The sequence below is a fragment of the Protopterus annectens genome, chromosome 1.part0 (genome assembly GCF_019279795.1).
Source record: "Protopterus annectens isolate FY-2018-M chromosome 1.part0, PAN1.0, whole genome shotgun sequence".
Taxonomy (NCBI): domain Eukaryota; kingdom Metazoa; phylum Chordata; order Ceratodontiformes; family Protopteridae; genus Protopterus; species Protopterus annectens.
This window is the reverse complement of record NC_056725.1, coordinates 646,573,214-646,600,813: the sequence shown is the minus strand read 5'-3', so window position 1 is coordinate 646,600,813 and position 27,600 is coordinate 646,573,214.

Below are 27,600 nucleotides of genomic sequence, written 5' to 3'. Positions count from 1 at the left end.
TTTCGGCGATTAAACCCAGCGCAGCCCCGCGCAAACGGGCTGCGCTGTATAAAACCATAAAAAAGAAGGTTATAAACCCACAAATGTGGGTTTCATGCAATACATGGAATGACAATGCAGGGACCAGCAGACCAAATCCAACATGGCCACCGTGTAGCGGTTGCTAAGGGGGGAAGCTGAGTCTAAGACATGTAACTAAGCATTAGTAGGCAATCTCATGTAAATGAGGGTTCGGATACTGAATCTCACAGTCACATAGCAGATGAGCACAGTCTGAGTAGTGTAAGAGATGCATAAGGGGGAGGAATAGAGTAGGAGATAGGTGACATCACAGGGGGGAATGGTAGAAAGAAATGCAGTTCATTGGAGGCCAGTGTAACATGACAGATGACAGGCACAGATCATGGAAAGAGGTGTGCCACTAGATAAGTCATGGAAAGTCAAGAAATGGAAGGTGTACACTGTTACTTACACCAAAGTTTCTTGCTGGGCGTACATGCGCACGTGTGCTCGCCATGAAGTGTGAGTAGGACAGTGTGCGCACATATAAGGCAGTGTGAGCATGTGGGAGCGTGTTGGGAGATGTTTAACACTGTTTGCGCGGGTGTGCGTGCGTGTAGGGCAGGCTGAATATGTTAGAGGCTGTTGGCAGACATGTAACAGTGTTTGCGCTTGTGTACGCGTGTTTTAACCGAATAAGTAGATTCTGAACCGTGTAAGCATGTGTGCATGCATGTAAGCCACTGTGAGCGTGTTTCAGATAGTATGCACGTTGCTCCCCCCTGAGGAAACAGACAGGAAAAAGGAAGCAACAGAATTAATAGGAAGCTAGCAGGGATAACTGCTGAAGCTAGCAGGTGAAAACAATTAGAAGCAGGCAAATACACAGGCAGAATAGTAGCCCAGCCCAGCACTTAAAACTCTGCAAACAGTAGTGCAGGATCTTCCCATTAAGAGACACTGCAAGACAGGATTAAGCTAATAGAAGTGAAAACTGAAAAAGCTTCACTCAGAGCAGAAATTTTAGGGGCTGCCATAGCTGTCATAATGAGACATAGTCGACTTGCTGAGGGTGGTGACAATGCAGATGGTGCCAGACAACCCACAGTGAGGAGACAGAGAAGAGTGTACAGGCCCAGGGTCACCTACCACGGGTTACATGAGCGGGAGATAGTAGGGCACTATAGAGTGGACAGAGAGCTCCTACAGCAAATTGTTGAGCTGTGCAGGCCACACCTCACACACAGAACCAACAGAGGGTAACCCATCCCAGTGGAAACCAAGGTATGTGTTGGCCTAAGAATACAAGCAACAGGTACCTTCCAGAGACCAACTGGCGATATGATGGGGATATCACAGGCATCAGCCTCCAGGGTACTACACCAGTTCCTGGATGCCATGTCAGCACATGTCGGTGATCATGTATATTTCCCCAAAGCCCGTGAGGTATTGGCCAGCAATATCCGTCTCTTCCAGCAAATAGCGGAATACCCTGAGGTACTGGGTGCAATAGACTGCACGCACATACGCATCAAAGCACCAGCCGGTGAGCGGGGTAGGGCCTACATTTACCGCAAGGGCTTCCCCTCCATCAACTGCCAGGTCATGTGTGATGCCCAGGGCATAATAATGAATGTGTGTGCTGGCTGCCCTGGGAGTTATCACGATTCCCACATCTGGTATTTGATGCAGCTGTACCAGACATTTGCCAATGGGGACATCCCACACGGACACCTAGTGGGGATGCAGGTTATGCACTGGAGCCGTGGCTGATGACACCCATCAGAAATGCACACACACCTGAACAGGAACGCCATAATGAGGCACATGCACAAACACGTAATGTAATAGAGCGTGTGTTTGGGCTGCTCAAGTCACGGTTCCGGTGTCTGGACACATCTGGTGGAGCCTTGCAGTACACACCAACTACATGTACCGAAATTGTCATGGTATGTGCTATGCTACATAATATGATCTTGTGAAAACAGCTGCAGCAGGACCAGCATAGGGCCGGGCCAAACAGCCCCCCACCATTGCCAAGGCCATCACAGGCAGACCGTGACTCGGAGGAGGAACAACCTGAGCCTGCCCCAGTAGGCAGAAGGAGGCGTGCCCAGTATGCCCTGGCCTTGGCAAAGAGGCAACGCATAGCACATACACTGGCTCAGTAAGAACCATGGGAATGATACCCCTCTCTGACTCACTCATATAGTAACAGGGATGCCCAACATGACACAACCTGCTCTCAAACATGTACAGGGAGTGTAGTATGTGCATCCGACAGAGGCAGCCCTGCAGCACCACCTGAGGCATGACTGCCATGTGTTAAGCAATGTAACACCATCTAGTATTTGCAAACATGAAGACCCTGCCTAACATCTCACCCTCACCAAGCATGATGCCACACTATGAAGACAAGAAGATCAAGTACAATAATTGGCTGAAGTAATGCAGTCAGGCAAAGGGGAGCCAATGTGTTACAGGCTGGGAAGATATGCGGAGCTTGACATGATGCACCACCTGCTAGGGGTGGCGTGCACCTATCATGCCATGCCCCATGGATACTGGCAAAGGCTGTCAGTACCCACAGCATGCCCTGAATAGGTAAGTCTCAAAACACAAACCCACCTTCATAGGTTCTACAAGGGATAGGAACCAAGATGTAATACTACCCCATGACAGATGTATAAACAGCAAGATGTGTGCAGTGTAAACGCACACAGTAAGGAGAATGTAGATGCCCAGTTTGGGCAAGGCTCACATCAGCACCCTAACACTACCAGGTCACACCTCATACTGTGCTGTACAGCCGCAAAACATGGAACAAGCTACAAAAGGAGGGTGACTAGCAAGAAATGGCACGGATAACCACACCCCCATGTTGGTACCACAACAAGAAGCAGCATGGAATAGCCATGGTCAAATACCAATGGCTAAAACTGCCTCGCGGTATATAGCCTGCTGCAGACTACTGTCCTAATACCAGGAACAGCACCTGGCCTATGTCAGAATACATGAATATATCAAGCCCCCCCAAACCATATTATATTGCTTGACTGAAAATACCCAGACATACACTGGTAGCATTGTACTAGCACCAACACAGTAGGAGAAAATTACCCAAATTCCATAAACCAAAATGCCCAGGAACAATGTACTACTCCCACAAGAGGGGTAAGTATACTGGATGTGATAATCAGCAACATGTGTACTGGATGGCAAGATGAGAAGTGTACCCCTCACCAGTAAGACCAGACCATAGAGTAAACACACTGGATATACACACCCTGACCCCAGTCCCTGGCCAGAATACCACAGTGAAAAACATGTGTAAAGTATAGGTTGCAGCCCTCAAAACCGATGTTGAATCCACAAAAGGCCCTGTGCAAGTGCAGAATATGGGACACACCACAGAACATGTTATACAGGCATTCCATGAACACAGCCAGGAATGCTTGGAGTATGCAATCACAAATAACAACAACACACAATGCCATACACGCAGACATCTGGCATGCTGGCCTCCAGCCATTACCAAACCATGCAAGAGAATGAGGAAGTTACCACATGATAGAGCAAACATAAAAAGGGAAGTAATCACTGACCAGTAGTATGGCAACAACATATGTCCACACATACAATCCACTAAGTCCAGCCACAACAAGTAAAATCTGTGAATCCAGAGGCAATGTGACGCCAGTACCAAGTACACAGACAACCACAACACCCCCCAATAAATACAAACATATGTGATAGATGCATCCATGTATCCAAACCAGAGGTTGAGCTCCAACAACTCAGTACTGTCAACACTAGTCAGGAGGAGAAGGTAACCACATACACCACAAACCCAGGCCCACATAGACCTACCACAACTGTAAACCAAACACATAAACACAGACAAATATTCCCAGAGGCCTTAATTACAAACACACCACACCAACAGAAGCCTCCAAAGTAGATCACAAGCAACCACAACCTTCAAACATAGCACATGCAATGAATAGTATGCAAAGCTGGTGTGCCAAACAGTCACAGGCCCGAAGGAGAAACAACATGCCTGATACAGTCGTAATAGGTGTCTGTATAGGCAGACACACAGCTGTCCCACTCACCAGACTGAACAAGGGAAAGGGTAGAGTAAGCTGCTTGTAGGCTGCCACAAAATGCCACTTAACACAAGTACACAGGTCACCCCAAAGCAAGCAGAAATATGATGCACTCAATGTCCATGCTGGTGTGAATTACCTGAGATGTACCTCCCTGGTCAACATCAAATGAGACATGGATGGTCCCTCCGAGTATGTACCCCATGGCGGGATGACACTGGTTGTGTGCAGCATCCAACCCTCACCAAGAATGATGCCACAGTACAAACACATAATGCTCATGTTTAACAGCTGGCACAGTTACAGCTGTCAGTCTAAGAGGGTCTAATGTGTGTCTGCTTGAGATGTCAAGCATGACAAGCCATGCTGCTGTTACAGGGATGGCTGTCAGCTGTTACCCGTGTGTGTCTGGATACTGGATAAGGCCTTTGCCGCCTCCATAGAGCCGTATGTAGGCAAGGCCAAAAAGACTACCCACCACCCTAGAAAACATAAGTGGTAGGAAACATAAGGGTAATGCTGACCAATGCCAGATGTGTAAACTGCAATATGCATGCCCCTGAGGCACTTCCCATTATGGAGAACATTGATGTCTGTCCAGTGACAGAAGCCTGCTGCAAGCCGAGTGATAGCACACCAGCACTACTAGGTTATACCACATATCATGTGTTATGGCTCCAACACCTGCACCAAGACATCAAAGGAGGGGGAGTATCCATATACAGCATAGACACCCATATAGCCAGGTAACTGACAATGCACAAAGCAGCGGACACCACCCATGTGCACATAACTGTAGTCAAAACTGCTGTACAGTCTGTAGCATGCGACAGACCACACTCTCACACAGAAGAACTCCACCCAGACATCCGAAGACACTGGACAGTATGAATGTCCCACCAAATACCAGACAAGGTACCACATAGGTGTCAAACCATTATGTATGCAAGGAGTAATCAGGGACCTAGGGACACAGGTCGACATTAATCTGTCATGTGACAACCACAATGCCAATGTGGCTATGAAGATTGATACTGGACACCGTATCATGAAAGGATTCACATCAACATCAACAGAGGTCACTGTGCCGCTGTACTGTTCCCTTATCAGACCCATAATCTAGTACAATGACTCATATGGGATGTACCATACGTGACACCTGCAGCGGTTCGGAAGACCTCATAGTTACCCCACCAACAGGATAAAGGGTGTGAAATATATGTCATATGCTGCCTGGCTGTAGACACCCCAGCTGACTGCAGTCACACACTGCCTACACAGAGGCATGGTATGTCTGTTGTACAAGGCCACGTCCAACACAGGAGTAATGGGCATGCTACACCACAGGAAATCAAAGCCATTGGAGCTGTGAGAGTCACAGATGTCAACCTCAACACATAATGAAATAAGATGTGCTGGAGGGACAGATACATAACCCATAGGCTTCCCACACCCAGAAACAGGATCCCAATCCATGGTAGGCAGAGCCCCTCACTGACACCCCTCAACATGAATATTGCCAAGTGGATGGATGACCGTACATGTATACTGGGGGTCCCCACTGTGTCACGACCAGACAGTGAAGAACCTCATAAATGGCCATAATTGAACATAGCAAGGGGTGGCGAAAGACACACACACTCTAGCTAGGCTTACTAATGGCCTAGGGTGTCTAGCCTACTATGAACCCATGAACCTATGAAGATACAAAATGTACAGGACACTAAGGATAATCACAAGGCTTACCCAACTGATGGTAGGAACCATGTTGGGCATCCACAGATATGCTCCGAATCACACAGATATTACAAACAACATACCAAACACACACACATATTGCTAACATACAACCTGTCAGGTGCAGTGCAACCCCCCCCCCCCAAGTGCAAAATACCTATGCCAGCAGATGGTCCCCTGACATTGCAGATGCTGAGGTAACAGCCATCATCTGCAAAGCAGAACACACAGCAGCAAAGGTATGTGATGGTGTCCTGTGCTGAGGCCAACATGGACCCCAAGAATAATGCAATGCAAAATCACACTACTGGCCAATGTCAGCCTTACCACAGGATATGTACCCAAAGAGCAGTGTACAACAACAGTGGTCCATCACAATAAAGGTGTTGCCTGAATGGATACTCCAAACTACCACCCCAGGATCCTGACAAGCTTGTTCTGCACAGCTATGGAAAGGATCAGTATGTACCGCAGACAGAAGGCTAATGTGGACCTACTGATACTGGACCCTACACACTGTGGCTGTTGTAACTGCAGAACCAGCCCCTAAACATGTCTGACCCATTTGAAGCAGTCATTAAGGTCATTGATGAGGGCTATGTGGTCCACACAGCGTAGCTGGACCGAGCACATGCTTCTAGACAATACCATACGTGTTCAGTATGGATATGTTCACCAGCTTAAATATACACCCCTATGTCAGTAGAGGGGTTGCAAAGCAGACCAAGGACAGAACTGACATGGTCAGACATGCCGCATCCATGTCAGACTACAAAGCGGATATGAGTGGCATCCCACAAGGCCTGGTCTTGCCCCCCCCACCCCCGTTCTGTATACATGTCCCATAGGTATAGGCCAAAATGGAAGGACTGTGACTGAGCATGTATGCAGAGGAGTACAAACAGCCCACCATATCCGACCCCCAGCTGACACAAGCAACCCACAAAGGGGCCACCTACAAACAGACAACTGTAGCCATAGCCATGTCAGCAAGCTGATTGCAGAACTGTGTATAGACAACCACCGTGGATATACAGTAAGTGCCCACAAATTACCACACAGGTGTTAACCCATGAGGTACCTAACATGTAATGTGAGACCTGGGTACAAAAGGTGATAAATATCCTGCACTGGACAAACATGTGGCTGTAGTGTTCGCAGAAACATGTACCATATACCCACCCAAACATGAAGGCTGGCAGATGTAGATAAGGGGAACTCACTGTGGCTCTTCAGCCATCCTCCATCAGCATCACAGCTGACTACAATAGCCCCTGTGGGATATACCACAGCAGACACCTCCATCAACTGTAAAGTCCACAACAGTACCCCACCAGGAGTAGCAAAGAGCATGAACAGATGCCATGTGTTGCCTGAGTAAACAAACTGCAGCCCCACACACCTCCATCCTTCCCAACTACAGGAAAGCTGTGCCTGATGTATGAAGCCATGTCCAACCTGGAATGAATGAACATGTTGCACCTTGTACAATCTGAATGGCAGTGAGCTATGCACATGAGAGGCCTGAACCTCAGCACTGACATACATAGGACAAGCTGTACAGAATGATCCATAACACAGAAGGGACCCCCACACTTCAGTAAACTCCTGGTACAGGTCAGCCAGAGAGCCACATATCGACACCCCTCAAGAGGCATCCTGATGAGTGTATGGGAGATGGTAGGCTACCCTGGGTATCACTGTTATGTCAGAGGTAGACGGAGGCACAGTATACCAACCATGACATATGTAATGGCAAACTCCAGTTACAATGTGTGTCGAAGGACAAACACACCCTGTGACTAGCATCAGAAATGGCCTACGGAACATCGCTAGTGTTTGCCAATGTCCACCCATGTTGTGGAATACACTAGCAATGTTGCACGAGCCTGGTGTAGGTAATCCATATCTGAACATATTGCAACATGGTCATATGTGCACAACTGGCCCCTACACAGTCTGTTGTGCTCACTATGAAGATGTCAAGCAGTCATAGGACTAAAGCCCAGGATACTGTCCACCACAGTGAAAGTACCGAACCAGTACACTATACGGTACTGCAGTGTTAGGTCATTATGAAAGTATGTTGAGAACTGTCTGCAAGGTATCCCATGCAATTCCTGCAGGCACAGTATAATCCCTGTTGTGGCAGACACGAAGCAGTTGGCCAGTTAGTACACAACATGACACCCAACACACAATCATAAACGTGCGATATTGTCGAAGGTCACAAACACCCAAATATGTGGTGGACTTCAGAGTGCAACATATGGAAAGCTCACACTGGGCATGCTCGCACACTTTGATAAATGAGGCATATGTCAGACAACATGCCATGGAAAGGCTGAACTGGGCATGCTCACACACTTAGGCCATATCTCCTTGTAGCAGTTGGCCACACATATCTGGTATTTGTACGTGTCAGTCCAGGAACCAACCACAACACAGCAATCAGCCCAGTCCACACAGTAAATGACCACAGAGACATAAGTGATATAGTGGATTGCCGTCATATGCAAACATCTGCCACAGATACACAAGTTGGTCATAGGAACAGGGAATGCTATGGCAATAAAGACCTGCAAACAGTAGAACAGCACAACAAATATTGTGCATCCGACAATTGAACATATGGGTGTAGAGGTCAATACTAGGCTTCTTGCCCCAGGGAATGACAGCTCAGCCAGAGTGTGCTTGGCATCTGCATCCCCAGGATAGTAGGCTACCGTGCCACTGTAAAGTAGGTCACAGAAGGCAACATGTGAGGCTAGTGAGCTGTGCCTCTGTCAAGCAGGGGCACCGTGGGATTGAATGTGCTAAGCCACAGCCATGTTGTCGGTGTGTGCTGTGAGAGGGTTGCTGAGGATCTCTGACAGTAGGTGTCCGTCAATAACAAACTGAGGGGAGCCCTATCTGCATTCTCTGGACGATTCCACTGTCAACACTGTGTTGTAATGAGTATGTGTGAATGAAGTGCCATGCTGGAACTGTCCACAGATGTCCTCCCTCTGTGGGCTACAGCTCTGCAATGTATTAGGTCACTCTGTCTGTTGAACGGCGCATATATGGCTGGTGTACAGCTGACAGGTGTCTTTTGTGGAGCAGTCATGGGTATATGTGGGATAGCATGACCAATGCAAATTGTACACATGCTCATAGCATGCAATTGTCAAGGATTATGCTGAGTGGCCAGTATAGTCCTCCAGCATGGGTCCTCTGAAGTCTTCCACCCCAGTCTACACAAGTGTAGACTCTGCTTGTGCTAAACACAGTTTGTGTGCAGTGACAACCTTGCCTGGGGGTGGAGATGAGATATGGATGTCCAGGGAAAGGTGGGTATGGTCAGATATCAACAATGGTGGTCTACCTCTGGTGTGGAACAGTGAGTACCCACGTTGCAGATGGACAGGTGCAATATGTATTCACCCATGTGGCTGTGGTGTGTGGTTCTGCCATAGCACATGGACCCACAAATTGTAGTGGCTGTAGGGTAAAGTGGTAGAGGCCTGAGTAGTTCTCACACACAATATGCCTGTACCTGATGTTAACAACTGGAATGGTGTATGTGAATACCTGAATATCCTGGCACTGTTCCCAGGGAAGCTAAGTGTGTGCCCTGGATGTGGGTGTGGTGTTCTGGACTGGTTGTGTTGTGTGTTACAGGTCTTGTGGTCCCAAAGCATGGTATAGAACATAACCTGCCAGTGCGATGTGCATATCTAACCCTGACATAGGTGGCTGCAAATGCATATATATATATATATATATATATATATATATGCTATCCCCCACCTGACAGGTAGTACTACATCTACATACCTCTGTAGAAATAAAGATGTCAGCACCCTAGAAATACTACAGGTGCAGAACAGATGCCCAGTAATTTGGATAGTGTGCTCTGCTAATGTGTCTCCCTCAAGTGTCCTAATATAGTTAGGTAGGGGTTTGAATCCTACAAATGCTCAGTGTGTGTGGGTGAGTGGGGTTTGTGTGTGTGTGTGAAAGGCTGTGAGAGGGAAATGTCCCTTTTGGCAACTGGGAAAACACACTACAGGATGCACACTCCCCTTTCTAAACACAGATGATGTCAGCACCCTATAAGTACAGCAGGAGAAGGGAAGCCTCCTAGTAATGCGAATAGCATGCTCTGCTAATGCATCTGTCTCGAGTGTCGTAATGTAGTTAGGTAGTGGTTTGAATCCTGCAAATGACAAGTGTGTGTACTTGGATGAGGGGGATTACTGTGTGTGTGCAAATATGTGTGAGGAAAATGTCCCTTTTGGCAACTGGGAGAACACACTACAGGATGCACACTCCCCTTTCTAAACACAGATGATGTCAGCACCCTAAAAGTACAGCAGGAGAAGGGAAGCCTCCCAGTAATGCGAATAACGCGCTCTGCTAATGCATCTGTTTCGAGTGTCATAACATAGTTAGGTAGTGGTTTGAATCCTGCAAATGGCAAGTGTGTGTTTGAATGAGGGGGGTTACTGTGTGTGTGCAAATATGTGTGAGGGAAATGTCCCTTTTGGCAACTGGGAGAACACACTACAGGATGCACACTCCCCTTTCTAAACACAGATGATGTCAGCACCCTATAAGTACAGCAGGAGAAAGAAAGCCTCCCAATAATGCGAATAGCGTGCTCTGTTAATGCATCCATCTCAAGTGTCATAACATAGTGAGGTAGTGGTTTGAATCCTGCAAATGGCAAGTGTGTGTGTTTGGATGAGGGGGGTTACTGTGTGTGTGCAAATTTGTGTGAGGGAAATGTCCCTTTTGGCAACTGGGAGAACACACTACAGGATGCACACTCCCCGTTCTAAACACAGATGATGTCAGCACCCTATAAGTACAGCAGGAGAAAGGAAGCCTCCCAGTAATGCGAATAGCGCGCTCTGCTAATGTGTCCATCTTGAGTGTCATAACATAGTTAAGTAGTGGTTTGAATTCTGCAAATGACAAGTGTGTGTGTTTGGATGAGGGCCATTAGTGTGTGAGGGAAATGTCCCTTTTGGCAACTGGGAGAACACACTACAGGATGCACACTCCCCTTTCTAAACACAGATGATGTCAGCACCCTATAAGTAAAGCAGGAGAAGGAAAGCCTCCCAGTACTGTAAATAGTACACTCTGCTAATGCATCTCTCCCGGGTATCATAATGTAGTTAGGTAGGAGTTTGAAACCTGTAAATGGCATGTGTGTGTGTTTGGATGTGGGGAGTTTGTGTGTGTGCATTTCTGTATGAAAAACATGTTAGTTTTGGCAATCAGGAGATCACACTACCTGATGCACATTACCCTTTCAAAATACTGATGTTGTCAGCACCCTATAAGTATAGCCAGAGAAGAGCAACTATCTAGTAAACCGAATAGAGCACTTTGCCAATGCATTTCTCTCACATGTCATGAGTTAGGTAGGGGAATGAATCCTGCAAATGGCAAGTGTGCATGTGTGTGGGGGTAGTAGAGTGTGTGTAAATGCAAGTGTGAGAGAACAGATCCTTTTGGCAAATACTACAATACACCAGATGCTGCATACTCCCCCAGTAAACACAGGGGATGTCACCACACTATCAGCACAGCCAAACAGGGCTAGTTGGCTAGTAATGCCAATAGTGTGCTCTGCTACTGTGTCTATTACCATTGTCAGAGTACAGATAGGTATGTTTTGGTAACCCACAACTGTCACGTGTGGTTGTGTCACACAGTATGACCTTGTGTGGGTGTTTGTACATAACAATGCATGCCATTGCCTAAACCAGCAATGGCATTGCACACATGATGTATGTGTGTGACACATACACATAAATACCTGTGACCTGCAGTAGTGGATAAATGGTATTTGCAATGTATACCAATATGACTGTGTCTTACTGTGCATGGTCCGCATGTGGTATGTCTCTATACAGTGTGGGTGTCTATGGTGAAAGACCTACAGCAGGGGATACACATCTGGTCTGGGCCATATAGTGTACATGTAGTCGATGTACAGGTGCTGCATGTTCCCACCTGTTGTGGTAGTGGTAACATGTCATTCCACTGCAATTCAGTGACCACATGCTGTGAACCCTTCAACTAGTGTGTTGTAGCTACAGTAATGCTCACACACAATGTTTGGCTGGATGCAGTCCGGCCATATAAACACAGTTCTTGAGACTGTCATATTGCCAGTGTTGTTATGGAGGATAGGTGGTCTTCCTGTGTATGGGAGGGTTGTGTGTGCCAGGCTATGAACCAGATGGCAGTCCGACACACTGTTAGCTGCACATGAGTAGGCCCTGATGGTTTGTGCTGTGCCAACAACCTGGAGGTATGTGTATCTGTGTTACCTTGGGATACCACCCCCTTATCCATGTGTGTTACATGTGTAGGGGACGACAGGCATGGTATGGGGCATAACCTGTCAGTGATGGGTAACACCTGTGAGCCATGAATCATGAATCTGGTACTGCACAGACATTGCAGTTCACCGTGCTGAGGGCAGTGTCTGGTGCATGCATCTTCCGGTGTACACTGCTGTTGTTGTGTAGCAGCACTGTTAGTGTCCTAACCTGTGTGATACCCACGGAGGTCGCTATGTAAACCATGTCCTGCAGCATAAGGCAGTATGTGTGTACCAAGGAGCTTTGCCATTATACATCGGGCCATGGGTGTCACGTGCAAGATGACCCGTGCACATCATTGTGGCTTCCCTAGCATGTAAGCACACGTTGACAGCCAGTGGATACCCTATGAATGACAGTGGAGACTGAGCATAATGTAGACATACAACACCCTTCCCACATATAGTGGTAGAATACCTGGTGAGGGTATGTTGGCAACAAACATCAGGCTCATACTGGCCTGTGCCACATGCTGAGAGATACATTCTATGTTCCCTATCATGTAGTCCAGGGAAGTATGTCTCAGGCAGCCATACTGGCATGGTCAATGAGTGACTCATATCTGTCCATGCCTCTGACTGACCTGTATGCATGTGTGCTGTGGTGGACCATAGTGCCCCTGAGGCATATCACTGTGACCTTCACCAGATACAGCCTGTTGAGCGGGACCCCAGTGCAGCACACAAGACAGGTACCTGACACGTCTGTAGCAGGTGTTTTGTGTAGCCCTACAGGCTCTGAGTGTGTGGCACAGGGGTGTGCGTGCCATGTGTGGCATGAGCTCTGTTCCGACGGAACATATGCCTGTGTGCCAGCTGCGGAGGTGTGTGATGTCCAGGCAGGCTGCTATTCTGAGTCCCCACGTATGCCCCAGTGTGTTCAGCATGCTGTCAGTGCGTGTCAATGTCTGACTTGTATTGTAGTCACTGTAATATATTTTATTTATTTATTTATTTATCCTACATTTGTTGACTGGGATAGTCCGACTGGATGCATGTCCATTTCCAGGGGAGGCCCGTGGAGACAAGCTACGAGGGTAGCAGATACAGCATTACATAATACTAGCATTACATATTACAAACAGATTATTTACAGAGATTACATAAGTAAGCAAGTCAAACATGTTCCACAGGTTAATGTTAGTCCTGAGCACAAGTCAGGATTAAATTAAAATTACACAGTAAAGTGGTTTACAGATTTTACACATTCGAGTTAGCCAGGCTTGATACATTGACATAGCCAGTTAAGTGACAAATGTTGTTTGAGTCTACTGTTAAATTGACCTAAGGTGGACAGTAGGGTAATATCAGCTGGAAGTGAGTTCCAGGATCTACTTACAGGGTTTGCAAAGAGAGAATCACCGGCTGTGTTATTAACCTTGCTAGTCTGAAGTAGTAATTTGTTAGAGGATTGAAGCGGTCTAGGATTGTTATAGCGGGTGATAATATTTGAAGTGCAGGAGTATTGTCTGGATTATAGAGGAGTTTATAGGCCATAATCAGTTGGTTATACTGTATTAGGCTGGGTATTGCAAGCCAACCAAGCTGATTTAGATTGATGTAATGATGTGTCCTAAAAGGCAGCCCAGTGGCAAACCTGGCAATGTGGTTGTAGCAAATTGAGTGTTTGTTAAGGACAGTCTTGTTCATATTCGAGTAGAGGGATGCATACAGAAGGGTTGAAACAAGGTGTGAGCGAGCTATGGCACCTTTAGCTGGAGGGGCTAGGAAGGCTTTAATTCTGTAAAGTGACCCTAGTTTTCTATTGATGGCTTTGATAATCTGGTTAACATGTAGGTCACATTTGAGATTATTGTCTATGATGACACCTAATAGTTTCGGAGATGGGTCAGGGAGATTATTGTGCCATCAGTTGATGTTATGGTAACGGTGAAAGTGGTAGACCTACGTGTTGGTGAAATAACAGCAGTTTAGTTTATTTGGGATTTAGGATCAGACGATGTTCAGAAAGCCAGTTTTCTATTGTATTAAAGGTGGTCTGGGTAGCTGACCATAACTCTACTGGAGATGTGGCTGAGCAGATCAGAGTAGAGTCTTCAGCATATTGGATACAGCTGACTTTTGGGATGACAGTATAAAGGTTGTTAATGAAGATGGAGAACAGCAAGGGCCCTAGTATAGAGCCTTGTGGTACTCTGAGGGTGTTAGGTAGAAGGTTAGAGAGTTTGTTCTGCCAGAGGCCAGCCTGCTGTCGACCATGCAGGTAGGATTGAAACCATTGGAAGGCCCCAGTATCTAGACAGTGTTTGCAGGGTGTGGAGTACAAGTTGGTGATCAACCATATCGTATGCCTTGGAAAGATCTAAAAAGAGGGCTGAGGATATATAATTAGTGTTGCAAGTATGGTTTATGGTGTTAGTAAAGGCTAGGAGGCCTGAAGTAGTGCTGTGATGAGGACATAAGCCATGCTGAGTGTCTGCAATAATGCGATTTTGGATTAGGTGGTGCATGAATTGTCTATGACGAAAGTTTCCATAATCTTTGCAAGTGGCGAGAGTATAGCTATTGGCCTATAATTGGAGAATTCAGTAGAGCTACCTCCTTTGTGAAGTGGGATTACATATGACATTTTCCAGATGGTGGGAAAGTTAGATTCTAACATGGTTCCTTTGATTACCTTTGAGACGGGGTAAGCAATAGCATCATCTGGTTTTGATAGGTACTCGGCAGAGAGTTGATCAGCAGTAAGTGTAGTGGGTTTCACTGTTTCAATCAAGGTACAGAGAAGTGAAGTGGCGACTGGTTGGCAGCTGAACGCAAGTAGTTTTCTAGGGGTGCTACTTTCAGGACCAGGGGAGCTAGGAGGTAGATGGCTAGCTATGGCCTGAAATGTCTCAGTAAAGAACTGGTCAAAACTATCAGGAACATCTTCAGGGGTATTATCAATAGTAGCAGCAGGGATTGGGGTTGACGTTTGTCCAGGATGTAGTATATATGACATGCCACCTGACAGGGTATGGCATTACTGAGTTCAGAGAGACCAGTCCCCAGATTGGCTGTGTGGTGGCATCCCACACATGTGTTGTACATTCCTGGCCAAGGGTAATGGCTGACTGCATACATGTGGCAGTTGTGACATTGACACATGACTCACATAAACCACAACTGGACCATAGAGGTGATTCACATGTAACCTTTGCACATGCTAACCTAGTAGTGTGATTGCCATGGTGAGTACCAACACATAGGGCCAAAGGGGAACAATATACTAAAGGTGTGTATGTGTGGGTGTACCGCTACTGTTTCATAGCACTGACATATATGACTGCACCCGTGGGTAAATGCCAGGTAAGACGTGTGCAATGTGTCACAGGCAACTTACATGCGTACAGGACAGACTGTGACGTTCTGTCATGTGTAAAGTTGACATACGTATCGTACGCTATGCAGATGTCACTAGAAGTCTACAGAAGCACTGTAACTCTGCATTGCAGGTGTAAGCAGTGTTCCAGGGAACCCCAAGCGAACATGCATGCAAACAAAGCTGCAGTAAACAGGGCTGGAAGTAGTGCATTATACAACAAAGAAGGGGTAACAATAACAGTAAGTAACAATGCAAATATGTAGGCACTATCAACATGTACCCAGGAATACACAGCACAGATGCCCATGGTAGAACTGATATTATGTCATACTTATTTGTGATTTGGATTACATTAGTACTGCACACATATCTACACGCGCGAATATCCACATGGCATAGTCGTTGTGGGCAACTTGACACCATTACTGTACATGTCCACCATTGCATATCACTACTTGCGTTAGCTTTCCCCCTGTGCTACCCATGTATGCGTCTATCTGTTGACAACCTTACCACCGGCATGCAATTATGTGCAGCTGTTATACTTTGGTATGTACTATGGGTGCAGATAACAATTCAGGACATTCATACAGTTACTGCAGCAGGCATGCTGGGGTAAACACACAGTCATAGCAGCACACTGTACTGTTACCAACATGATACTACTAATACACTTCTATGTAGTCACCCTGTGCATCAGCAACGTGTTTACCTGTTCCCGCAATGATGTTGCAGATTGCAGGAGGTGGCACAGTGTCATCATATGCACAGGGTGTGGATTAGGTATGCCTGAGTCAGCCACTGATACCACCAATTGACATGTGTGTGTATGTGTGTTGGTGAGGGGCAGCAGTACAGGGTGGGGCAGTGTTGGTGCAGTGTGGGCGTGTATGTGGTTGCCCTAGGTGTTAACATTTCGCATGTGTGTATGCACGCACACAGTTCCACCTCATGGCTGCCATATACAGGGGTTTGTGGACAGCCACAGACTGCACCTGGCAGGCCATACAGATCAGTGTCTGTGTGGACGGACACGGTACCTGTGCCTGGCAGGGGTGCTACGGACCGTATCCAGTACAAAGCCAGACTGGGTACTGTCATCAGAAGCGGGAGTGTGTTGACTGGACACAAGTCCCTGTTGGGACTGTCCAGAGCCACGTGCACGTGGTCTCCTGGGGCGTTCCGATGACAGCACAGACCCAGCATTGCTGGGGCTGCTGCTGGCACTATGGGGGCATGCGCGAGCCTGTTGTCGTCCGCTGACTGCCAGCTGCTGCTGCTGCCGGCATACAGCCACGTCGATGCCGCAAACGCCCACCATTGCCCTGGCTCATGGACATCTGGTTGTGGAACTGCTGTAATATGTCCCCACAACGTCTGTCTATGACATCAGTGAAGTTACGGATAGCATCCGCAATGTCACGCATACTGTCTGTCATGGCTGTGCGACATGCTCTCAGCTCCCTCAGACCCTGTCTGGTGTACCTTTCCATACGTGACTGTGCCTGCATGACAGTCGGAAACATAGCTGAGGTTGACAGACCTCTTTGGGCACTTCGGCCAGAGGCAGTACGCCCACGGATGCTCCCACGAGAACCCATGGGCAACTGTCTGTGTGGTACCATCAGAGGACCCTGCCCATGGCTGCTGTGTGGGGACGCATGTGCCACAGGTACCACATTACCCTGGTCTATGCCCACTGTATCCTGTCCATCACCTAGGGACAATGGTGACAAAGGATGTACAGGCAGGATGACTGTGCGCAATGATGGGGTTGACAGCTGTGTACTGTCAATTGGCTGACCAATGGCAGACCCTGACACACCTTCCTGTACCATTACACAAATATCATCATTACCTGTAGCCGTGGCACAGGATTCAGGTTCCCTGCTGCAAGTCACCAGAGCAGCCCCAGAACCTGTGGGAGGAAGACAGGAAACACAGTTTACAGTCTCCAGACATTGTTACCAGTGATGCACTTATACACACATGCACACATGGACACAGACACACATGCAGACATGCACACGTGGACACATGCACACAGGCACACATGCACACATGCACACAGGCACACATGCACACATGCACACGTGGACACATGCACATGTGGCACATGCACACGTGGACACATGCACACATGGACACATGCACACATGCACACGTGGTCACATGCCCACTTGGGCACATGCACACATGCACATGTGCACATGTGGTCACGTGTACATATGCACACATGCACACGTGGACACAGGCACACATGCACACATGCACATATGCACACGTGGACACAGGCACACATGCACACATGCACACGTGGACACAGGCACACATGCACACATGGGCACAGGCACACCTGCACACATGCATACCCCACAGTATACACACAGAGCACTATTGAGTTACACTACTGTTACTAGCATTATCAGGACTATTATAGGTTATGTTAAACACACTCACCAGCATGGATGGCCTGCCTTGCTGTAACCCTGGAGGGACCTGCAGAAATGATGAGATTAATGTCAGTGGGCACAACTGTGCCATTGATATTGCATATGATACAGTGTACAGAACAGTCAAGTGTACATATGGCATATTACCTGCATGCTCCATGTCATGCTGCTGTGTGGAACCAGCCTCCATCATAATGCAGGTGTACTGCTGTTGGTGTTCCGGGGCTGGAGCCACAACACTTAGGAGTAGCCCTTCCAGTCTGGTGAGGGGGGGATGTGTGGCCACCCCACCTCCTGTGGCGACCTGTTGCCTGTGGATATCTGATGCACGCTGCCGGACACTTCGGATTAAATCACTGCAGTGATGTCGTACCTGCTCATATGTCCTGTTATGCGTGCCAATATCATTTACCCTACGGACAAGGTCTTGCCACAGTGCGACCCTCTCCTGCTGATTCTGACTGGTGCGGGAAAACAGGATGTCATACTCCCGCACCAGGCTCTGGTGGATCTCCTCATCTTCCACCACAGAGTAGGCGGGGTTACGCTGTCGCGCCATCTCCATGGAAGAGAACACAAACAGGATATCAGCAGACCATGTCAGCAATATATGGCACACATACTATACATGATACTCATGTGTAGTGATATACTACTACTCCCATATGTTGCATGTGTGTGTGTCGTGGTGGATACACAGGTACATAGCCAGATATCAGTGCTCAGCCAACACCTGTGCAACAATACCTGCCACATTCCACACAACATAGTAGCATGTCCCATCGGTCAGCACACACTGACAGGTGCAATGCACAACCTCACTCTGGGGGTTCATCCCAAGGTACTGTATGTAGGACACCATCCACTACTGTGATGTGGACAGAAGTTACTCGGCCTGGATATACATATCCCACCACCACCACCAGCACAGTAGACTACTTTGATATGTATGTGATTAGACAGTTATTTACTTGCTGGGACTGAGATGATATCCATGCAGCACACTGGGCCTGTGGAAGCCACAAGCCACACTGCTGACCCCTTTGCAAATGCTTACCACGGACATGCCACAGATTGCATGGAACTTGCACACACATTTCTAACCCAGACCCTATGCACAAAGGTTAGGCATCCTGTCCGGTGGACCCCACACAGAGGCAGATTGTATAACAATAGCAGGAGGCTACTGCAGAACAGAGCACATTCACATTAAGGGAAGGCATCTGTGGTCAGCACTGGTACTACGCTACGGTCCGTCATAACAACGGTCACGGCCTACTCTGGGAGGGAAATGGACACAAACACTATGGATGACCACAAGGTCTTCTTCAGTTATGTTACACATATGGACCACATGCCTCAAATATGCTTCAAATATGCTCTGTGTTAATACACACCTACTTAACATTCACCAAACACACGGATATTGGCAACAATCTTGCAGACATGTTCGGTGCACGTATCCCCCCTCCTTCTCCCCCATCATTTGAAATATTTATCACAGCTGGATGTAATCTCCCTATCATCTCACATGTCCAGGTGAGGGCCGCCCTCAGCAGAGAAGAACACACAGCATCACTGTGACCTCGTGGTATCCCTGGATGTGTGCTACCGGCACTCCGAGAGGACATACACCTGCATATAACACTGATAATTTATCTTGGCCGCTCTACAGGATATGTACCTGGACAGTGGCATACAGCAACAGTGGTCCCACACCACTAAGGGGGCACCTCGACTGACCCTGGGAATTACCACATCATATGCATAACGGGCCTGGTCTGCTAAGCTATGGAATTATGCAGTATGGGATGCATATGCAACGATATCGGGTACCTGCAGACACTTGTTCCCAGCCAGTGTGCCTTTGGGATGGGCTGATCCTGCCTTTTGAACCTGGCTGACCTTTCAAAGCAGTCACTACAGCCATTGCTGGGCCAATGCACAGACAACTGCTGCCAGGATCATGGCCTGAGACTGATTGACATGTAATGTATGGTCATCCCCTTTTGGTGGAACTACGTACACACAACATATCACATGGACATACCTATGGATACAGACCTATGACGCATTTGGAGGGTTCACAGTATGCACACTATTAACCTGCTACTTTGCATTACCTGTGTTTGTCGCAGCTGATTGCGTTACCACTGCTTCTGCTTGCTGCTGCTACTGTCAGTGCTGACAGCTTCGGGTGACAGAGTCACAGTGTATAATTTTTTTTTTTTTTTTTGCTCTCTCTCTCTCTCTCTCTCTCACTTCTCGCTCTCCCTCTGTCTGCTTACAGACAATGCAATGAATGTATTGCATGTGGGGAGTGTTAGCACTGGATGCTTTTGTAGGTATCTGCATAGGTCCATGTGATGGCCTCTGCACCAATTGTAAGCCAGCATTTGCTAATTGCATACAGCCAGTTGTGTACTGATTGCAGTTCTCACTGTGATTTCAGGTCAGTGCTATAAAAGGGTATGTGGGATAGGCGTTGCCCTGTCAGATTGTGAGGGCGGGGACCATGCTGGTATGCTGTGGACAGTGTTCTGTGAGTGTAAAGGTTAGTATCTCTCTCATGATTCAGGCTGTGCTGTATATTCACATTTCTCCATTCCTCTCTCATGTTCCCTGTAGCAAGTGTGTATGCACAATGACTCCTACAACTATATATAGATATATATTTATATATATATATATATATATGTGCATATACATACATTTATATATGTACTTTAACTGACCTTATTATCTACAAGCTACCAACTAGCATGGCTGTTTCTGTTCACACACTACTATTATGGAAATCCAGTAGTCTTGACAGTAATTTTAAATGACATGCTTTGTGTACTACACATCCTATATTCCCTTTACATTCATCCCTACTATTACATGTTATATTTATTTTAGCACAATGTTTTTGTATAAGAGTCATGGCTTAGTGGTAGGTCGTACAGACTAGTGTCTCCAAGGTCCTGGGTTCGGGACTGACAGTGGAATTTTATTTTGCTTTTGAACTGAGTACAGGACCTGTCAATCAAAGTGACTAAGGCACTTTTAAGCAGTTGTAACCGGGTTAGCGCTGGTTTTTGCGAAGCTCACGCATGTGCACTGGCGGTTAGCTACACGCACACCCGTTTACAACCGCTTAACGGTGCTTACTCTGGCGCACACCCGCGCTATTTTCTTTGAAAGAAAAGAAAATGGGGAGACAGGAAAGTGGTGAAAAAGGGGTCACAAAGAGGGTAAGACAGTAGGGAAACAAGCTTGGGATGTGCAGGAGGGATGTAGGTAAGGCCCATAGCTGCCCATTTCTTCATCAGCAACAGCTGTGCATATGTATGTAATTTGGTGTGACATTTGAAACCTTCCACCCCTGAGAGAGGTGTCAGGACAACAATAATACTTGTTGTACAGCCAATTGTAATTGATAGGTTCCAGCAGACATATGTGCGGAATGGGCAGCTATGTATGGGGTGTAATTTTTTTGTGGGTACAGAGTGCCCTTTTTTTTTTTTCAGGTGAGAGTGGTATGTCAGGTGAAGGAAGTCGGTACAGCTGGGGAGGTAGGTTGGGTAGGTAAACAGACAAGACAAACAAGACGCATACAGGGGTGGTGTATGACACGTGTGGGAGGGGTTACACAATTGACGGGGACGGAGGTTTGGATATTCAGAGCCCATGAGCCCACAGATGGCAACAGTAGAACTGATATCCCCACCCATAGGCAGTTGCCACTGTTCCTTCACTGCTCAGGACCGGGCTGTGCTGGGGGCTGTGTAGGCCGGGCAACAGGCATGCCCGTTAGTTGTGCCACCCGTGCCTCGAGCTGGCATAGGGGCTCGAGAACAGAGTCCCGAATCTCCCTACGCACCACAGTCAGGATGCTACGGAGGGTGAGTGGTGGTTCTCCTCTGGCCACACTTGCAGAGGGAGGGCGAGCCCCATCCCCTGCAGCACTTCCACCTGCAGGTGGCACAGGGCCACCGGAGGAGGGTCCGGACTCGGCACTAGTGCCAGGTGCACTCGCCAGCTGAGGTGGGAGAGGTGGGTTCGCTGGAACCCACCTTCCCTGTCGTCCTATGTTTTGCATTATGTCATGACAGTTTGGATTAGTGACATATAATACCATTCTCAATTAGTTGTAACAGCATGCATTAGTATTCCCATTAACCAAACACCCAGATATTCACACCATTGAACAGCGTGCATAACACATGCATAATTTGAACAGAAATACACAGTCCAACAACATGCAGGGTTAATTGATGGCAACAGGCCATCAGGTGTGGATGTATGAACAGGGCAGATGCATCAACGGACATGCAAATATATATGACTCAACAGGACAAACGTCCAGGGGTGTTAATTGTGATTGCACATACCATTTTCACGTGGAATGGGTTATATGTGGTTATAGGGTGGGGTAAAGAAAGTAATATTAACACCTTCGAATAACAATACATATGCTGTACATTTCTAATAGCTACAGTTATATACACACTACTGTTCTAACTACAGTTTCCTATATGATAACTATTTCAACTTGGTGATAGGACTGTTACTGCAACATCAATATACATTTTATTGTTCTTCATACACATTCATATCTAGCTTTGCTCAGCTACATCATCCTGCTACATTTGCTTTATATAGCTGTAGACAAGTGTGGATGTTTGGTATATCAGACAATCATCCTATCTGCATATTGCAGACTGAGAGCAACATATCCAGATTTTGGGATGCACATTCCAGATGCAGCAACACTTTGAACAGATTGAGCTGTTTGGTTTTGAATCTCACATGCATTTCATTCTGTCTTGACTGCAGTATACTTTATTCAGGGGTTATTACTACTGTATTGCTGGATTCATGACACTTTCTCACACTCTCTCACTTGCTTTCATTTTACTATTCAGGCTGGTACTTACTTCTAGGCTTTATTGATATGTTTTACCTGTAGCTATTACAATCCTTTCCAGCTGTCTCACTTCTGTCATGTTTCAGTATTTCCACAGGGATATATTTCACACGTGATTGCATCATCTTCTGCAGCTATACTTTTCAGCCTGCTGCAGGTTGTGTACTATTTTTTTACAGGTAGGGCATTTTTATTTCAGAATATATGTCAGATAGTTTCATTTTTTGGTTTAACTTACAGGCTGAAACACACTTTTGTAATCAAGCAATACTTGCAGACACTTTCACACTGTTACTTGCACATTTTATTCCTTACTGACTACACTGCACTCTTTTCTGCGGTTCGCAGAATGGACACCTGCAGCTGTAATATAAATGAAGTAATATTGGAATACACATCTCCATAATATCAGCTAGTTTAATTTCTTACATACATAATTAAATGTTACTTACTCAGTAGTGGGACGTTGGGTGTTTGCCGGGCCTCCTGGATCCAAAGGTTCAGTTGGTCCTGCTTGCGTCTCTTCAGGTCCGCATGGTGGTGATGGACCTGCTCACCAGTCCTTGGAATCCCTGTGGCATTGGTGAGATCATGAGCCAACCGGTCCCACGCCTCGACCCTGTATGCTCCCCAGAGGACCTGGCCCTGCATGAGTTGGGCCTCATGATTATGGACTAGGAGCCAGACCATGTACCTGGACTCCTCAACACCCCACCTCTGTGCTCGAAAGCAACTACCCTCTCCTACTCCTGTCATTCTGCCTGCAGGTCAGTTCTACAATCGTTTATGCTGTGTATTCCCACCTATGGGGCTTATATAGTCCGTTTTTCCTGCACATATCTGTGATTGGCCATTTTGGAATTGTATCATTTTCAGTAAACCTGCATTGTCATGCTCCAGTTTGTATTCATTCCTATATATTAGCTATTATTGCATTTAAAGGTACTGCTGTCATGGCTTAGTGGTTCTGTACCTTGACTATGGTGTATAGTATCCTTGGGTTCGAACCTGGCCACTGCTTTTTTATTTTTCATCACTGTCTAGACATGCTGAGGGGTGTGTCTGTGTAAAGGCAGTTTTGATACGGCTTGCTCAACGTTGCCCGTCGGTTAGCTTGTTTGTGTGGTGCGCAGCTCCGCGCAAACGGGGTACGCTGCTTTAAGCCTCATTTGGCTATAAGCACGCATATTACGCTCAGCTCAGCTAGGGGCACATAGATTCAGCGTGTTAAGCTACTGCTCAACTACGGGCACTCATTTTGCACCAGTTAAACCACTGCTCACCTATGGGCAGATGCACTCACCCTGTTAAACTGTAGCTCAGCTATGGGCACATCTGTCATTTTTTATTCTTTTGTTACCTCACATTTCTTCAATATAAATGGGCTATTTCATTACATTTTACATAAATTGTGGTTTTATGTGTACATATTTGTCAGGGACTTGTTTCCTGCTTATTTTGCTAATAAAAAAATTGGTGTTGTGGGGGCTCGAACCATGAATGCCTGCTCTTCAGACAACATCTCTACCGCTACACTATTGCTTCGTGGCTTATTTTGCATATTTAGTTCTTATATGCTTTCACACTGACTGCTAACTGTAGCTGCGCTACGGGCACGCCCATGCAAACGAGCGCACTCACGGTTAAACATTTTTACAATTTAAAAAAAATATATAATGTGTTTATTTATATGTTTTCTGTTCATAGTCCGTGGGGGCATGTGTTGTGTTCTGTTTATTCACATTTCCGTGGACTCTGTCGTGGGTGTTTATTTTGGGAACTTTTCCTCTTCTGGGGGCGTGTCCGCTTACAGGGCTTGGCCTACGGACACACCCCCTACTGTCTTACACGGACCATGTTGGCCTTAAGTGTGATTCAGCATGCTCTCATGAATATGCAGAGCATGCTGACATCACTCCGTTTAACTGCAGCCTCCGTGTATGAGTTATAACTCTTACATGGAGGCTTTGTGAATCCTGCCCCATATGTTAGCACTTCTTATTCATCTCAAATCATTTTTATCACATTTTAATATTGCTTAATTGCAGTATTGCAAATTCAGTACTATGATTTAAGTTACACTGCTGGAAAACAGATCAGCGCTGTCAGTGTTAATGAGTTAATGTCAGTTTTATTCCCATCGTTTGAATAAATTGATCTAACATTTTACATGTCACAGTCTTCTCCAGGTATGGCAGTTTTACTAGATGTCTCACACAGAATATATAAAACAGACCTCCCTGAGAAGTTCCTTAATTCTTTGAGGACTTTGTTATATACTCCATCAGTGCAGATAGCCTTTTAAATCCTGCATCTAAGACATATTATGTTTACGTTATTTGTAGTTGCAATGTTGCTTATCAAAAGGAAAATGACCAACAGTTTTACTTATTAGTGAAGAGTGCTGGCGTGTACAGGGTTTCTACAGCAACTTTTTCATATCACAAAAAGTAGTAGCATCTGGAAATACCTCCTCATTGAATTACTATACCTATAGAAGGACTTTCTGGGCCCAATTCCAAAGAGCAGGTGTTTTGGACTCTGACCCTGTAGTAAGCTTATTTATAGATAGGCCATACGACAAAGTAAGTAATTTACACTGAGATCAGATCTTTTGGTATCAGGACAGGCTTAAACTGAGAGCAACTCTTTTGGAATTTCGCCAGTCAGTAGTATTTTCCATATTAAGCTCTAAAGAAATCTTGAATTTCTTCTAATCCTGAATTAAAGTGGCATTAGTCATCTTAGTAAATTTGAGTTTTTTTTTATCTGTTAAACAACTGGTAAGAGACCTATTTTTAAAAAAAGGAGGATTTTTTGTCAAAGAGATGCTTAATGCTGGAAACATTCTTATAAATCTACATTTGTTTTTGGTTTTATAGCTATAACTGAACACGTGTTATTTACTGTTTTCTGCTTTATACTAGTCCACATGTTTTTAGCTAATACACGGCATTTAAAATTTTCCCCAGTGCCATCTCTGTCAACCTATTTTTCATGTCATTATGAGTCATTTAATCCTCTTTATTACCCATGCAATTTTTCATGTCATTATGAGTCATTTAATTCTCTATTACCCATGCAATTTTTAATTGTATGATGTATCTTTTCATCTGTGCCTGAAAAATCAGGCAGTCAGTAGATATAGGAGTAGACTGTTTATATGCAGTACCGAGAAGGAATTAACTATACAACATTGTGCAAAATGTTTCTCTTGGTGGGATCCCTAATCATGTACTTCATGTTTCATCCAATACTATAACCAATCATCAATTTTGTTAGCTTCCATATTCACCCAGTTTATTCACAGAAGATTAACACTTCCTGCTAATATTGTATTGTATATGATTATGAATATGTACAAATTCAGTCATATGTTGAAGTTCCCTTGGAAGTCCTTTCAGGTGGTCTTCTAAATTATGCATTTTGGTGATTGCTGGTATGCAAACAGTTAAGTTAGTAAGGTCAAACTGTTCCACATGTTTGTTTTAAAATCTTTCATAATAAAGCTCTGTATGCCATCTCACCACATTTACTAAGTTTTCTATTTCATTCAATTACATGCTAAATGTGTATGAAAGTAAACTGGTCATTACATCATGTTTCAGTAATTATAACAGTACAGGTTTTTTCTTGGGCCAGCTTTTTGTACCAAAGCTCTACCTTTTGCTTGAGAGTCATTTTGGTTTTAAGCACTGCATTTAATGATTTGATACACAAGTGTGTGACTTTGATCTCTGTCAGCTGGGAAAAAACAAGAAATGTGTGCTTGAACAGAAGCTGAACAAGTCTTGAAATATTTAGCCAATGCTCCCCTTCATGCATTTATTAAAAGTTGTCACTGCCAGCCATCTAATCTTGCTAGAAGCCATCAAACATTACATTTTCATTGATATGCTATCAGTGTAATCTGTCTTAACAGATTTTCCTAACATAGGTTTTAATACTATTGGTTTTATGTTCATTTTACCTGACACATTTAGTAATTAGTGATTAACTTTTGCTGTGTCACTTTATTACATAAGAAACCTTTTATGCTTAAGATATTTATACTTATTTGCAAAGTCACACATTTTTTTATCTTCCTGATTGAATACTTTGACTTGTTTGTGTCTTTTGGCTTTCCCCGGTTAGGGTTCACCACAGTGGAACTCCGGTCCGCTAATGATTGGCAGTAGATTTTTTACATGCCGAGTTTGCCAGCTCTGACGCATAACCTTCAACGAAGGTATGCATGTCTCCACACAGAAGATGCTCTAGCTGAGAATCCAATGGCCCAACGTCTTGCTGTGAGGCAACAATGCTACCACAGCACCACCACCACCGCAGTCTGATTGAATACTTTGACTAAACCTTAATAATGATATTACTTTTGTACTTCCTGCAGAACTTTTCTCCCTGGGTCTCTGCTGAAAAGGAGATTTTATGTCCATTTAGACTATCATGGTAATCAAATGCAAAAACAAAATCAGTTTAAATAATTTTTTTGTACATGGCAATAATATTGTAGTGGTAAGCATGTTATCATCACTGCAGAACTTAGAGTCGAACCTTTGATTCTAGAGTACCCAGTTTCAATAGTTTCTCTATTATCACCTTGTTTAAAGATGCTCCTTCATGAGTATTTTCTGTAGTTAAATTATCTTCAGTGATCTCTTCTGAAACTGGACAAAGCACTA